This window comes from Globicephala melas, chromosome 7 (assembly GCF_963455315.2).
Source record: "Globicephala melas chromosome 7, mGloMel1.2, whole genome shotgun sequence".
Taxonomy (NCBI): Eukaryota; Metazoa; Chordata; class Mammalia; order Artiodactyla; family Delphinidae; genus Globicephala; species Globicephala melas.
In genome coordinates, this window is record NC_083320.1 from 112,292,775 (window position 1) to 112,310,491 (window position 17,717).

The window sequence follows — 17,717 nt, forward strand, 5'->3', positions numbered from 1 at the left end:
GAGCCCATGCACTCTGGAGCCTGCACACCGCAACTACTGAGCTTATGCACTCTGGAGCCTGTGCACCACAACTAGAGAGAAGTCCACATGCCACAATAAAGAGCCCACAAACCACAACGAAAGATCCCACGTGCCGCAACCAAGACCCAATGCAGCCAAAAATAAATAAATAAATATTTTTAAAAAATAAATAAAACACACAGAAGCTTCTATCGGTATAAGTATTTGTGAAGATTGGCCATTTTATACCATATCTATTAAGACAATAAATAAATCATGAGTTTCTTTGTTTCAGAGTCTGGATGCCCTAGAGACACACACAACCATCACCAGTCTGCTTTCTAAAGAAAGATTTCCAGCATAATTAGATGATCCTGAAGTAGAAGCTCGATAAAGTTTGTTCTATAAGGAAGCCTGCAGTAAATTATCATTAATTATTTACCATATAATCCATAGGCAACTGGAGAATTAGTTCCACAATATAAATCAATTCTGCCCAATTACTAAGACTGTTATAAAATGCTTAATCTAATTGAAACTTCAGTATTACCACTGAACCATGAAAATACTTTTTCTATTTAATTATAATTCAAGTGGGCATGGAATTTCTAAGGCAAAATATAAAGAAAGGTAAGGATGCAGAGAATTTGAAAGCCTCAAACATTGCTGGTGTGAATGTAAAATGGTGCACCCTGAGCCGCAGCTGTTACCTTGGACCCCAGAGACTGTTGCCACTGCTGCTAAGGGTCCTGTGTGCAAGGCAGGTCTCTTCCCACACCTTCCCATAAGCCTCTGCAGCCAGCCACTGCCTTCCAACTTCCCTGGAAGAACACATGGCATGCCTTGGGCTCTTGCAACTTCATGCCAGCCTCTGCGGCCCACAGGCACTCCCCGCACATCCCAATTATGACTGCTATATCCCTCCCTCAGCCCCAACATGAGTGAGCAAGGGAGCCCTAATCAGCCACTGCTTTTGCCTCTTCTTAGGTGGGGAACGGATGCCTGAGGGAAGCCCACACGCAGAGGGGGGGCCAAAACCAAGGCTGAAACCCAGGAGCAGTGTGACCAAAGATGAGAAAGGGAAATATCCCTGTGCAGCTGCAGGAGCAGTGGATTAAATCCCCGCAATCAGCTGGATAAACCCTGCAACTGTGGAATACCTGAATAGACAATGAGGGTTCCCAGAATTGAGGCTGCAGACTTTGGGGGCAACTGTGGACTTTGTGGGCAAGTACACATGGGTCAAGATCATAGTATGAGCTGACCCCACAGTGCCCACAGCAGGTCCAGAGAACTACCTAGGAGTATTGGAGGATTTCCTGGGTAGGCAGGGATTGGCTGTGGCTCACTGTGGAGGCAAGGACACTGACAGCTAAGGCCACAGGAAAATATCACTACTTTTGTTTTGTTTTATTTTGTTTTTCGGTTCTGTTGTTCTTTTTCTTTATTATTATTATTCTTTAATTTTACTTTTCTCTTTACTTTTTCTTTTCTTTTTATGCTTTTATTTTTAACATATTTTTATTTATTTTTTCCTAATTCTACTGTACTTTTTCATTATATTGTTTTTTTCTTGTTTGCTTTTTTCCTTTGCTTTGCTTTCATTTTATTTTTAACTATATTTTACATTTTTCTATTTTTACTTTACTAGTTTGTTGTTTTGTATTTTTTCCTTCTGCTTTCATCTTTCTTTGTCTTTACATTTTTTTGGATAGTTTTTGTGTGTTTGTTTTATGCTTTCATTGCCTTTTTTAATTAGCTTTCTGCATTTGATATGTTTCTGGTTTTATGTTTGTGTTAGTTTAGTTTTTAGTGTTTCTTTTCATTTTTGAAATTGTTTACTGGTTTGGTTACTCTCTTCTTTCTTTTCTCTTTTTTTTTTCTTTTTGTGAGTGTTTGTATATATGTTTCTTTGTGTGATTTTTGTCTGTTTGGTTTTGCTTTTACCATTTGTCTTGGGGTCTCATCTGTTCATTTTAGGGGGATCTTTTTTAGTTTTGTTTTTGTTTTGTTTTGTTTTGTTTTTACTTCTTATTTTTCTTGTGCACTGTGTGGCTTGCAGGGTATTGGTGTGCTGGCTGGGGGTCAGGCCTGAGCCTCTGAGGTGGGAGAGCCAAGTCTAGGACATTGGACTACCAGAGAACACCTGGGTCCATGGAATATTTATTGTTGAGATCTCTCCCAGAGGTCTCCATCTCAAAACTAAGACCCAGATCCAGCCAGCAAGCTGCAGTGATGACTGCCTCACACCAAACAACTAGCAAGACAGGAAAAAAACAAAACCCACCCATTAGCAGACAGGCTACCTAAAGTCATACTAAGCTCACAGACACTGCAAAACAGACCAATGGACATGGCCCTTCCAATCAGAGGGACAAGATCCAGTTCCACCCACCAGAACAGAGGTTCCAGTCCCCTCCACAAGGAAGCCTACACAAGTCGCTGGACCAACCTCACCAACTGGTCACAGACAACAGAATTAAAAGGAACTACGACTCTACAGCTTGCAGAAGGAGACCAAAAACACAGTAATTTAAACAAAATTAGGAGACAGAGAAATATGCAACAGATGAAGAAGCAAGGTAAAAACCCACCAGACCAAACAAATGAAGAAGAGATGGGCAGTCTAACAGAAAAAGAATTCAGAGTAATGATAGTACAGATGATTCAAAATCACAGAAATAGAATGGAAAAAATATAATAAACATTTAACAAGTAACTAGAAGAACTAAAGAACAAATAAACAGTGATGAACAACACAATAACTGAAATTTAAAATACCCTAGAAGGAACAAATGGCAGAATAACTGAGGCAGAAGAACGAATGAGTGACCTGAAAGATGAAATGGTGAAAATAACTGCCAAGGAGCAGAAAAAGAAAAAAGAATGAAAAGAATTGAGGACAGTTTCAGAGAACTCTGGGACAACATTAAATGCACCAACATTCAAATTATAGGTGTCCCAGAAGAAGAAGAGTAAAAGAATGGGACTGAGAAAATATTTGAGAGATTATAGTTGAAAACTTACCTACCATGGGAAAGGAAATAGTCAATCAAGTCCAGGAAGCTCAGAGAGTCCTATACAGGATCAGTCCAAGGAGAAACATGCCAAGACACATATTAATCAAACTATCAAAAATTAAATACAAAGAAAAAATATTAAAAGCAGCCAAGGAAAAGCAAGAAATAACATACAAGGGAATCCCCGTATGGTTAACAGCTGATCTTTCAGCAAAAACTCTGCAAGCAAGAAGGGAGGAGCAGGATGTATTTTAAGTGATGAAAGGGAAAAACCTACAAACAAGATTACTCTACCCAAAAAGGATCTAATTTAGATTGGACTGGAGAAATTACAACCTTTACAGACAAGCAAAGTTAAGAGAACTCAGCACCACCCAACCAGCTTAACAACAAATGATAATGTAACTTCCCTAAGTGGGAAACACAAGAGAAGGAAAAGACCTATAAAAAAAAAAAAAACCCAAAACAATTTTTAAAATGGTAATAGGAACATATATATCAATAATTATCTTAAATGTAAATGGATTAAATGCTCCAACCAAAAGACAAAGACTGTCTGAATGGATGTAAAAACAAGACCTGTATATATGCTGTCTACAAGAGACCTACTTCAGATCTAGGGACACATACAGACTGAAAGTGAGGAATGGAAGAAGATATTCTGTGCAAACGGAAATCAAAAGGAAGCAGGAGTAGCAATACTCATATCAGAACACATGGACTTTAAAATAAAGACTATTACAAGAGACAAGGAAGGACACAAAATAATGATCAGGGGATCAATGCAAGAAGAAGATACAACAATAGCAAATATTTATGCACCCAAAATAGGAGCACCACAATACTTAAGGCAAATATTAACAGCCATAAAAAGGAAACTCGACAGTAACACAATAATAGTAGGGGATTTTAAAACCCCACTTACACCAATGGAGAGATCATCCAAACAGAAAATAAATAAGAAAACACAAGCTTTAAATGACACATTGGATCAGATGGACTTAATTGATATTTATAGGACATTCCATCCAAAAACCACAGAATACACATTCTTCTCAAGTACATACGGAACATTCTCCAGGATAGATAACATCTTGGGTGACAAATTAAGCCTAGGTAAATTTAAGAAAATTGAAATCATATCAAGCATCATTTCAGACCACAACACCTTGAGACTAGATATCAATTACATGAAAAAAATCTGTAGAATATACAAACACGTGGAGGCTAAACAGTATGTTACTAAATAACCAAGAGATCACTGAGGAAATTGAAGAGGAAAACAAAAAATACTTACGAACAAATGACAATGAAAACACGACAACCCAAAACCTATGGGATACAGCAAAAGCAGTTCTAAGAAAGAAGTTTATAGCAATACAATCCTACCTAAAGACACAAGAAAAATCTAAAATAACAACCTAACCTTACACCTAAAGCAATTAGAGAAGGAAGACTAAAAAAACTCAAAGTTAGCAGAAGGAAACAAACCATAAAGATCAGATCAGAAATAAATACAAAAGAAATGAAGAAAACAATAGCAAAGATAAATAAAACTAAAAGCTGGTTCTTTGAGAAGACAAACAAAATCAACAAACTATGAGCCAGACTCGTCAAGAAAAAAAAGGAGAAGACTCAAATCAACAGATTAGAAATGAAAAAGGAGAAGTAACAACTGACACTGCAGAAATACAGAGGATCATGAGAGACTACTATAAGCAACTATATGCAAATAAAATGGACAACCAGGAAGAATTAGACAAATTCTTAGAAAAGTACAACCTTCCAAGACTGAACCAGGAAGAAACAGAATATATGAACCAACCAATCACAAGCAATGAACTGGAAACTGTGATTTAAAAATCTTCCAGCAAACAAAAGCTCAGGACCAGATGGCTTCACAGGCGAATTCTATCAAACATTTAGAAAGAGCTAACATCTATCCTTCTCAAACTCTTCCAAAATATAGTAGAGGGAGGAACACTCCCAAACTCATTCTATGAGGCCACCATCACCCTGATACCAAAAACCAGACAAAGATGTCAGAAAAAAAGAAAACTACAGGCCAATATCACTGATGAACATAGATGAAAAACTCCTCAACAAAATATTTGCAAACAGAATCCAACAGCACATTAAAAGGATAATACACCATGATCAAGTGGGGTTTATCCTGGGAATGCAAGGATTTTTCAATATATGCAAATCAATTAATGTGATACACCATATTAACAAATTGAAGGATAAAACCATATGATCATCTCAATAGATGCAGAGAAAGCTTTAGACAAAATTCAACACCCATTTATGATAAAAACTCTCCATAAAGTGGGCAGAGAGGGAACCTATCTCAACATGATATAGGCCACATATGACAAACGCACAGCCAACATCATTCTCAGTGGTGAAAAACTGAAAGCATTTCCTCTAAGATCAGGAACAAGAAAAGGGTGCCCATTCTCACCACTATTATACACGTTTACATACTTTGGATGTTTTAGCCATGGCAATCAGAGAAGTAAAAGAAATAAAAGGAATCCAAATTGGAAAAGAAGTAAAACTGTCACTGTTTGCAGATGACATGATACTATACATAGAATATCCTAAAGATGCTACCAGAAAACTACTAGAGCTAATCAGTGAATTTGGTAAGGTAGCAGGATACAAAATCAATGCACAGAAATCTCTTGCATTCCTATACACTAACAACAAAACATCTGAAAGAGAAATTAAAGAAACAGTATCATTTACCATTGCAAAAAAAGAATAAAATACCTAGGAATAAACCTACCTAAGCAGGCAAAAGAGTACTCAGAAAACTATAAAACACTGATGAAGAAATCAAAGGTGACATAAACACATGCAGAAATATATCTTGTTCTTGGACTGGAAGAATCAATATTGTGAAAATGACTACACTATCCAAAGCAATCAACAGATTCAGTGCAATCCCTATCAAATTATCAATGGCATTTTTCACAGAACTAGAACAAAAATTTTTACAATTTGTATGGAAACATAAAAGACTCCAAATAGCTAAAGCAATCTTGAGAAAGAAAAATGTAGCTGGAGGAATCAAGCTCCCTGACTTCAGACTATACTACAAAGCTACAGTAATCAAGACAGTATGGTAGTGGCACAAAAACAGAAAGATAGATCAATGGAATAGGATAGAAAGCCCAGAAATAAACCTACGTATATATCTTTGACAAAGGAGGCAAGAATACACAGTGGAGAAAAGACAGTTTCTTCAATAAGTCTTGCTGGTAAAACTGGACAGCTACATGTAAATGTGTGAAATTAGAACACTTCCTAACACCATACACAAAAATAAACACAAAATGGATTAAAGACCTAAATATAATGCCAGATACTATCAAACTCTTAGAAGAAAACAGAGGCAGAACACTCTATTACATAAGTCACAGCAAGATCCTTTTTGACCCACCTCCTAGAGTAATGGAAATAATTAACAAAACTAGAAAAATGGGACCTAATGAAACTTTAAAACTTTTGCACAGAAAAGGAAATCATAAACAAAAACAAAAGACAACCCTCAGAATGGGAGAAAATATTTACAAATGAAGCAACTGACAAAGGATTAATCTCCAAAATATATAAGCAGCTCATGCAGCTCAATATCAAAAAAACAAACAACTCAATCCAAAAATGGACAGAAGACCTAAATAGACATTTCTCCAAAGACATACAGATGGCCAACAAACACATGAAAAGATGCTCAACATCACTAATCATTAGAGAAATGCAAATCAAAATCACAATGAGGTATCACCTCACACTGGTCAGAATGGCCATCATCAAAAAATCTACAAACAATAAATGCTGGAGAGGGTGTGGAGAAAAGGGAACCCTCCTGCACTTTTGGTGGGAATGTAAATTGATACAGCCACTATGGAGAACAGTATGGAGATTCCTTAAAAAACTAAAAATAGAACTACTATATGACTCAGCAATCCCACTACTGGGCATATACCCTGAGAAAACCATAACCCAAAAACAAACATGTACCACAATGTTCATTGCAGCACTATTTACAATAGCCAGGACATGGAAAGTACCTAAATGGACTAACAAATGGATAAAGAAGATGTGACACACATGTATAATGGAATATTACTCAGCCATAAACAAGGAACAAAATTGTGTCATTTGCAGAGACGTGGATGGACTTAGATACTGTCATACAGAGTGAATTCAGACAGAAAGAGAAAAACAAATATCATAGGCTAATGCATATATATGGAGTCTAGAAAAATGGCACTGATGAACCTAGCGGTAGAGCAGGAATAAAGATGCAGACGTTGATAATGGACTTTAGGACACGGGGGGAGGGGGAGGCTGGGGTGTAATGAGAGAGTAGCATTGACATACATACACTACCAAATGTAAAATGAATGGCTGGTGGGAAGCGCTGCATAGCACAGGGAGACCAGTTCAGTGGTTTGTGACCACCTAGAGGGGTGGGATAGGGAGGGTGGGAGGGAGGCTCAAGAGGGAAGGGATATGGGGATATGTGTGTGCGTATAGCTGATTCACTTTGCTGTATGGCAGAAACTAACACAACATTGTGAAGCAATTATACTACAATAAAGATGTATTTAAAAAATGGTGCAGCCATGGTGGGAAACTTAGGCAGTTTCTTGCAAAGTTAAATAATAAATTTACCACATGACCAGCAATTCCATGCCTAGGAATCTACCCATGAGAAATGAGAGCATATGTCCTGTTAAAATAGTTAAACGAGGCCATTGGACTGAGGTGGCTTTTTTTTTATTGGAATACAGTTGATTTACAATGTTGTGTTAGTCTGCTGTACAGGAAAGTGAGTCAGTTATACATCTGAGATATATATATATATATATATATATATATATATATATATATATATATATATATATACACACATATATAGCCACTCTTTTTTAGATTCTTTTCCCATATAGGTCATTACAGAGTATTGAGTGGGTTCCCCTGTGCTATACAGCAGGTTCTTTTTAGTTATCTATTTTATATATAGTAGTGTGTATATGTCAAGCTCAATCTCCCAATTTAACCCTCATCTGCTTCCCCCCACGGTAAGCTTGTTTGTTTTCTACATCTGTGACTCTATTTCTGTTTTGTAAATAAGTTCATTTTTACAATTTATTTTTAGATTCCACATATAAATGGTATCATATGATATTTGTCTTTCTCTGTCTGACTTACTTCACTCAGTATGACAGTCTCTGAGATGGCTTTAATGCTTTAGCAGCCTATGTAAGAAAACCAAAATCTAAGCTTGTAGTGCGTCATGGTTAAGAAATCGAAATCTAAGGACAACTGAGTATAGACAGCTAACTAGCCTTTCCCGAATAAGGCAAACACTTAAGCTATAGCCAGTCAAATCATTTCCTGGCTTTGCTTCTGTCTTTTCTCTATAAGAACCTATCTCTGCTCCTGTTGGTAGAGCCTCCTAACAACTTCCGGTATGGCATTGCCCAATCTGAATCAATATTTGCTCAAATAAACTCTTAAAAATTTAGTATACCTCAGTTTATCTTTTAACAGTCTGCATAAAGCATGAATGTTCATAGCAACACTCTTCAAAATAGGCAAAAAATGGAAACATTCCAAATGTCATCCATGGTGAGTGGGTAAAACAAGATGCAGTACATGCCACAACATGGAACTACTTGACACACCTATGTGACAGAAGAACACATTAGGCTAAGTGAAAGATGTCGGACACAAAAGACTGTATATTGTGTCATTCCATGTATATGAACTGTCCGGAAAAGGTCATATAGAGAGACAGAAAGATAGGGTTGCCTAAGGCTGGAGGAAGCAATAGGGATAGACTGTAAACAGGCCTTAGGGATATTTATGGGGTGATGGAACATCTGAAACTATGTTGTGGTGGCGACTGCTGTTAAGGTATGGATGTTTGTGTCCTTCCAAAATTCATATGTTGAAATCCTAATCCCTAAAGTATTGGCATTAGGAGGTGGGTCCTTCAAGAGGTGATTATGTCATGAGGCTTGATCCCTCATGAATGGGATTAACTTCCTTATAAAGGAGGCTCCGGAGAGTTCCCTCACCCCTTCCACCATGTGAGGATGCAATAAGAATTCTGCAACCCTGAAGAGGGCCCTCACCCAACCATGCTGGCACCTTGATCTTGGACTTCCCACCTCCAGAACTGTGAGAAATAAATTTCGGTTGTTTATAAGCCATGCAGTCTGTGGTATTTTGTTATAGTGGCTCTAAGAAACATGGTACTGAGACATGGGGAAAGTGCAGTAATACACTTTCTGTGGCAGTGACTTTGGAACTGGATAATGGGTAGAGACTGAAAGAGTTTGCAGGGGCATGCTAGTAAAATGTTACATTGCCATGAAAAGATTGTCAAAAGTAATTCTGGTGAGGGCTTACAAGGAGAAGAGGAGAGCTGTAGAGAAAGTCTCAATCTTCTGAGAGAATTCCTAAGTGGTCACGAACAGTGTTGGTGGAGACATCAGTGGTCTCAACTAGAAATGAGAAAGATGTTACAGGACGATGAAGAGGAGGCAATCCTTGTTATAAAGTGGTAAAGAACTTGGCTGAATTGTGTTAGTATTTTGTGGAAGGCAGAACTTATGACCAATGAATTTGGCTATTTGGTGGAGGAGATTTTTAAGATAGGATTGAAAGAACTGACTGGTTCCTCTGGAATGCTTTTAGTAAAATGAGAGAAGAGAAAAATGACTTAAAGATGGAACTGATCATCAAAAAGGAAGCAGAACTTAAAAATTTGGGCTGTGTATATGAAATAAATAAGGAAGATCACTGAGGAGCTACATGAAAGGGCATGGTCAAATCTCGTATGACATTAGTATGGATCTGCCAGCCCAACAGAACCAGGAGCTAGTCATCAAGACAACAGGGAGACTACTGAGCCATCCAAACAGAAGCAGACACCTACAGTCCGAGACAATCAAAGAGTAACCCTGAAGGCATTTCAGAGATCACCAGGGCTGCCCCTCCCATCACAGGCCCAAAGTGAAAGGGCCTGCTTGGCGGAAAGACTTCAAAGGAAGGGCCAGTGCTGCCTGTTGATGCTTCACACTGCAAGCTCCAGCAGGCAGTATGCCCAGCAAAGCGCAGGGGCACAGCTATCTCCACTTAGATTTTGAAGGATGAGGCCACCTTGCGCCTTAGGCTTGACCCAGGCATAGGACAGCCAAGAGCATGGGGCCACAGCAGAAAGCCCCTGCCAGGGCAATGCCCAGTAGAGCCACAGACCAGTAAAGCCACTGGTATTTGATTCCAGCCCAGGAGAGCCACAGGCATGTGACCCCAACCTGTGAGAGCTGCAGCACGGGCTGTACCCAGCAAAGCCATGTGCTGAGCAGTGGGGGCAGGACCCCTGCCCCAGTTGGCCTCAAGTTTGTGGACTTGCCAGGGACCTTCCAACTCCTGTCTTTATTATTTCACCATTTTGTAATGGGAATATCTATCCTATGCGTGTCCAACCACTGTATTTTAGAAGCTCGTTTGATTTCACAGATTTGGCATGTTTGGTGCACAGCAGGGAGAAATTTCCTTCAGCATGTACACTGAGTCTCATCCATGTCTGATTTAGAAGATATTTAGATAAGACTCTGGACTTAGTCTTTTGAGTGGCTTCTGGAAAAAGTTAAGACTTTTGGGGCTATTGGTGAGACAGGAAGACAAGAGTACAGCCATTTTGGAAAAGGACTGAGAGAATAGCCTTGAGCAAGTGGGCTTGACAGGCCCAGGAAAACAAAGCGCCTAAAGGCTTGGACTTCTGAGACAATAACCAGAGACCCACAGGAGTAAAAGCTCTATCTCTGTTCCCCTGACGTACATAGTTCCAAAGGACAAAATTGGGACTATAAATCCAACACACAGCAGAATCACCAAACTTCCAGTTCGCTGAAAGATACAGATGAAGGCCTGACACACACTTCTAAGTTGTTTTTGTAGGAAGCTGACCCCCACCAGATGAAAAATGCTGACTGCAAGCACAGAGACCCCAGACCCCAGACGGTTGAAACAAGAAGACTGTTGATGCTCAAAACTTCACCTGGAGACCAACCAATCCAAGAATCGAGCACAAGCGGATGTGTCACCTTGCGTCCTCCTCCCTCACACTGCTTTTAAAACCCCTCCCTTAAAAGTTCTTAGGGGAGGTGACATTCTTCCACCTTCTCCCTTGTGCACAAGCTATAAATAAATAAAATTAAAAGCTTTCAATAAAAAGCTTTGCTTGCCTAAGTGTCTCATGGGAGAGATATTCATTTCTATGCTGTCCAAGAATATGGAGAGGGACCAGGTACACTGATATGGAATAAATGTATTTTGCATTCAAGAAGGACATGAATTTGAGGGGACCAGGGTTGGAATGCTATGGTCTGAATGATAACTATGAGAAATAAACTTCTGTTGTTGATGAGCCTCCCAGTCTGCGTATTTTATTATAGCAGCCCAAACAGACTGAGACAGGCACTAAAGGTCCCTGGACACAGAAGGGAATTCCTCTGCTCTCAGCACAGATGGACACTTACAAGCCCCAGGACAGAACAAAAAAGCCCCTCTGCCCATCAGTCAGGAGGGACTTCCAGGGCAAGAACCACCACAACCCTCATATGACCTCTGGAGGAGGCCAGTGCCCCCAAAATGCAAGTGCGGCTGCTTCCTGCTCACAGAACAGTCAAGGCACAGTGTCTAGGCAGTGAGAGACAACCGTGGTCAGGAAATTAAAGCCAGCGGTGCCCCTCACAGAGCTCATGACCCACGCGGGGGGAAGCCATGGGTCTGCACCTTACAGCTACAACAAGCTAAAGGGAGAATGGGGTGGCAGATGCTCCTTCCACAGAGTCCTGAAAGGGCTTTAGGGCTTGAAATAATGAGATGTCCCTACACATCTATAAGAATGGCTGAAATTAAAAGTAGAAACACCACCAAATGCTAGTGAGGATGCAAAGACTGAATCACTTTCACATTGCTCATCCAAAAAACTAAACATGCAACTACCATACCACCCAGCAATTCCACGCTGGGCATTTTATCCCAGAGAAAGGAAAACCTGTCTTCACACAAGCTCTGTACATTAGTAGTCATAGCAGCTTTATTTGTAATTGCCCCAAACTGGAAATAATCCAGATATCCTTCAATGGGTGAGTGGTTAAACAAACTAATACATTTGTATCACAGAATCCTACTCAGAAATGAAAAGGCACAAATGATTGATACACAAAACAACCTGGATGGATCTCCAGAGAATTACATTGAGTGGGAAAAAGCCAATCCCAAAATGTCACCAACTGTATGATTCCATTTATTTATTTATTCCATCTTATTCTTGAAATGACAAAATTATAGAAATGGTGGAAAGATTAGTTGTCAGCAGGAAAGGAGTTATAAGGAAGAGAGGGAAGTTGTGCTTATAAAAGGGCAATGTGAGAGGACCTTGTGGAGGTGGAAATGTTCTGCATCTTGACTGTGGCAATATCAATGTCCTGGATGTGATGCACTACTAGAGTTTTGTGAAGGGGGTCAGAATATGCCACCCCAAAATATACCACTTTAGTATATTGATTATTTTGGGTTAAAGTTACTTGAGAAACAACCAATGCGAGAAGGACACTCGGACCTGCCTGCGTCCCCCTAAAAGCCAGAAATAAATCTCACATGTGAAAAGTAACCTCCCTGTACCAGGAGGTAAAGAGACATCCAGAAACAGGGGATTTAGGGCCAAGAAGGCTGTATAAACAAACCTTGTTATTTCTTAACTAATTTACTACCCCAAGCCCAAACCCCTTTTTTCATCAATTCTTTACAGCTTTATTTTTGGTTTGTCTACAAGGTATAAATGCTGCCTGCTTTGGTCACTTCTTTGAGTCTCATATTTTTATGGGGCTCCTGTACATACAAAATTAAATTTGTTTTTCTCCTGTTAATCTATCTTATATCAATTTAGTTATTAGACCAACCAAAAAACCTAGAAAGGAAGAGGGGAAAAGTTTCCCACTTGGATGCTTGCAAGATGTTACCATTGGGAGAAACTGGATGAAAAGTGCAGGGGTCTCTGTACTTCTTCCAACTACATGTGAATATGCAATTATCTCAAATTAAAAACTCTAAAATTAAGAAAAAGTCATTGCTGCTCCCCTCCAAGTCACTGCTAAACTTAAATCAAGGACAGAATTTAGCATCCTATTCAGCATACCACTCACAGTAAAAAAAAAAAAAAAAAAAAAAAAAATTATTTTAAAAGAAGAATACATTGGGTCGAATGGGATGACCCCCAAGGATCCTTCCTATTCCAGAATTCCGTGACAGTATCTTCCTAAATTTGGAAAGGTGAGATTACTTCCATTGAAATATAAGGAGCTTTCAGAACAAGATGCTTATGACTGTTTCCTTTCCCCTAACTCTCAAAGAAGCCAGATGCGCACAGGTGGTCTCGGCTGTTCCCACCCCCTCTCTATTCTGTCCCCTTGGCTTAGAGGACAGGCAGCACTGCAGGGTCAGTGTGGAATCAGAAATGCCAGCACAGCCCAGCTTGGGTGCCATCCCCACACCATCCTGCCCTCACAGACACACAGACTCACCTATGCTGAAGGGTTTTGTTTGGCAACATACAGATCCTGCCAAACAATGACACTAAGGTGGGAACACAACACACGAACTTGAGAAGAAAGTGGGTTTGCTGGTTCTTGTGTGAAGTGTCTGTGATGCTCATACCTCAAAAGCAGTGATGGGACAGCCCCCCAGTGAGGTGGCAGCTGGCCTGCCCCTCAGACATGGCCCCTGCCTCTCCCACACACAGAAGACCCCGGGCAAGAACAGCCACAAGGGCGGTAGGGCAGGAGGCAGGGTGAGGAAGAGCAGAGACCCTTGTTGCCAGGCCCTCCCAAGCCTGTAAGCACAGTGCTGTCACCCTGAGAAGCTCTGAAGTCACTCATCCTCCCGGGCTTCCTCTGGCCCAGGCACACCCAGAGAGGCCCACAGGACCCGACCACCACCCCCTCTGCCCCATGCTGCCCAGCAGGCGCACCCCCTTCCATTCCTTTTGGAGCTTATTAGGCAAACTGGGCCCCTCAATGAAAGGAGATGGTTCATGTGGACAGTCTCAAGGAGACTCCAGAATAGTGATGGATGCCGGAAATTCCCTCCAATGGCAGCATGGTGAGAGCTGGCAGCAGTCAGTGCTCCGCCAAGGCAGGGCCCCAGCTCGGCAAGAGTCATGAGGTTCTCTCCAGCTATGAGAGAACCAGGCTTAGCGGCTCTGGCACTGGGAGGAAATGGTACCATCTCTTCCTATACGGTTTGGCCACCCTCCGCTTTCAGCCAGCCTCTTGGCACCTGCAGAGCCACGACATGTGTGGTCAGCAGGTCTCTGCTCACTGTGGTCCCCAAGAGACCCAAGCTGCTTCACACATGCTGCCACTGAGGCAAGAAGAAGGGGGAGTCACTCTGCTCACACCCCGACAGCCAGGGCACAGGCCATGACCAAACCTGACTTCCAAGGGGAGGGCGGCAGCCCACCATGCACCAAAGGACAAGAATGCATTCATATGGAGGAACAGAGGGGCAAGGGCCCACCACCGAACGCCCTCTTCCTAGGAGACAAGGGAAGGTAGAAAGAGGGCACACCTGACAGGCACTGCAGCAAGCAAGCAGAGCACTGTTACTACCCATGGTCAGACAGGACCCAGCCCAGGAAAATAGGAGCTGGTCCAGGTCTCACACCAGGACACAGAGAGGCAGGGTATCACTTCCAGGAACAGCCAGTCCATGCTCTGCCCATACTGCCCCATTCACCTTTCACAAAAAACTGAAGAGTTCTCTAAGTTTTGCAGATGAAGAAAATGAAATGTGGAGAAGTACTAAAATATACTTAGCATCACAAAGCCCATATTCATCCTACCACATCATGGCAGTAAGAAATGCCTGGAAAACAGGGCCTTCAACTGCATGTACACTGTAAGTTCTGAAATGCCTATGATATGCAGGGTGGTCCTGAATTCAAGGCCCAGAACTGTACCACTTCTGGTACTGTACTCTCCTGGGGATTTCAGAAACACAGGCTTCAGAGCTGAGGAATGCCTAGGAAACCCACCCTCACTGCTGCCCCCGTTGCTATGCACCAGCTGGCTCCTACCATTGTGCTGGGAGGGAAGGGGCTCAGGAAGTCACAGGCACCACCCTCCATGAGCAGCCCCTCCCCAAACAGGCACTGCTGCTGCCCACTGCTCCCCAGGCCAGGAGAGTTTATGTGAGATGACACAAAGCAAAGGCTCCCAGCTCGTGTGGGGTCCCCAGAGCCCAGGGCACATATGCGGTGGCACACAGCTGCTTGGGGACGGTGTGCAGCAGCCACCACACCACACAGGCAGAAATGGGAGCCATGGGAGTCCCCCATGTCTGCAGGCACATAGGTACCTCATTCTTCTTCTGATGGGTCTTCCTGCACTTCATTTATCCTTCCATTTACCAAATTAGCCCAAGGAAGAACAGTAGTTAACCATCTCATGTTCTGAGCATTTAAAAGCAAACTGGGGACTTCCCTGGTGGCACAGTGCCTGCCAATGCAGGGAACACACTGGATCCCTGGTCCAGTAAGATCCCAGATACTGCGGAGCAGCTAAGCCCATGTGCCACAACTACTGAGCCTGTGCTCTAGAGCCTATGAGCCACAACTACTGAGCCCCCATGCCACAACTACTGAAGCCCTCGCACACCTAGAGCCCATGCTCCACAAGAGAAGCCACCACAGTGAGAAGTCTGCGCACCACAATGAAGAGCAGCCCCCACTTGCCACAACTAGAGAAAGCCCACACATAGCAAAGAAGACCCAATGCAGCCAAAAATAAATAAATAAAATATTTTTTTAAAAAATTTAAGAAAAGCAAACTGGGGTGATGTCAGCATCATGGAAGCATGAGATGTCCCTCCTTTTTGTCCCCCTTTTTTGACAGCTAACTAAGCATCCATCCATGAAGAAAAGTACTTCTGCAAGAGCAGTAGAGTCCAAAGGATCTAGGAAGAGGCTCTCCTGCCTGTGTATCCAGTAATAAGTAGACAGACGCCAGCCCAGGCTGTGAAACCAGTAGAAGCCAGCAATGCCTCTCTAATCCCTCTTGACTATGGTCAGGGAAAACCTGGAGAGTGCTGACCTGGGCTGATGCCCACGAATAAGAAAGAATTTGTAGAAATCCAGCCTTCCTGAGAGGAGATTCCAGCATGTCACTGAAGGAAAACAATAAGAGTCAGGACACACTGGTGAGGGTAATAGGAACTTGGTCAGTGCTGTCCTTCCCCCAAGGCCACACAGCACAGGGCTGAACCAGCTGACAGGGGAAGGACAGTAGTGAGGGAGTGCTTGGCTTCCCCACCTGTGCAGAATGCAGCTGGAGAACCCACTTCTCTCTGCCAGCACCAGAGTACCCAGGCAGGGCTTCCATGCCTGCGAGGAGGGAGGTCAGAAAAGAGTCAAATGAGATTATCAAAGGGCATTAAAGGAACACAGTTCCTGATTACTTCACTCAGCACTTCAGCAGAAAGTTTGACCACAAACCTCTGGGAGAAACTCACCCTAGGATCCCCCTCAAGGCCTGCAGGTACCCCTAAAAGACCTCCCCTGCCTCTGCAATGGCTCCTAGTACATGCTCCTTGTGTGGTGGTGAGGGCACTCCTGATCAATGGTAAATGGAGTGCTGCCAGAGAACAGACCAAGTCTGTGGGCTAGGGAGAACTGGAGCTGTAGCACCACCTTCTGCAAACAAAAGAGAGGGTTCCAGCAGCCAGCATGGTGAGCTGTAAGAACCAGAGAACACATAAAAGTTTACAAATTCTGCCACAAGAAGGAGCAAGAAGCGTGCAGCAGGTGTGTCTATACCAGGTCAGAGAAAGTCTCAGGTATAAAAGGACCAACAAATTGTATATCCCACCTGAATACAACTAGTAAAGATTTGAGGAGATGTCTCCTACTTCAAATGAGAAAGCAGCAATGCAAAACTACAAGGAACATAAAAAATCAAGGAAATATGTCATCACCAAAGATAACAACAGTCCTCCAATAACTTAACTCAAAGGCACAGAATTTTACTATCTAGCTGATAAAGAATTCAAAATAACTTTACTGATATAGAGAACAAACTAGTGGTTACCAGTGGGGAGGGGGTGGAGGGGCAATATAGAGGTAGGGGAGAGGGAGGTACAAACTACTGGGTATAAGATAGGTTACAAGGATATATTGTACAACATAGGGAATGTAGCCAATATTTTGTAATAACTGTAAATGGAGTGTAACCTTTAAAATTGTATGAAAAAAATAAATAGCTGTATTGAGGACATTCAATGACCTACAAGGAAATACAGAAAGGCAACTCAGTGAAATCAGGAAAACAACACATGAACAAAATGAGAAAATTAACAAATAGATAGAAATCATAAAAGAGAACCAAACAGAAATTCTGGAGTTAAAGAACTCAATGAATGAGATGGAAAATGCAATAGAGCATCAACAGCAGAGTAGACCAAATGGAAGATAAAATAAGTGACCTATTGGACAGGAACTATGAAATAACTGAATCAGAGGAAACCAAAGAAGAAATAATGAACAAAAGCAAAGAAAGCCTTCATGATCTGTGGAGCTCTGTCAAACGTTCATGTAGGATAACTGGGGTT

At 41.7% G+C, this 17,717-nt stretch overlaps 1 protein-coding gene across 7 annotated transcripts in view; it reads right to left on the reverse strand.

The window, feature by feature from the left end:
* Positions 1-17,717, reverse strand: part of OCA2 (OCA2 melanosomal transmembrane protein) — a 257,288-nt gene that overhangs the window by 168,860 nt on the left and 70,711 nt on the right. The gene's annotated exons all lie outside the window — the stretch shown is intronic.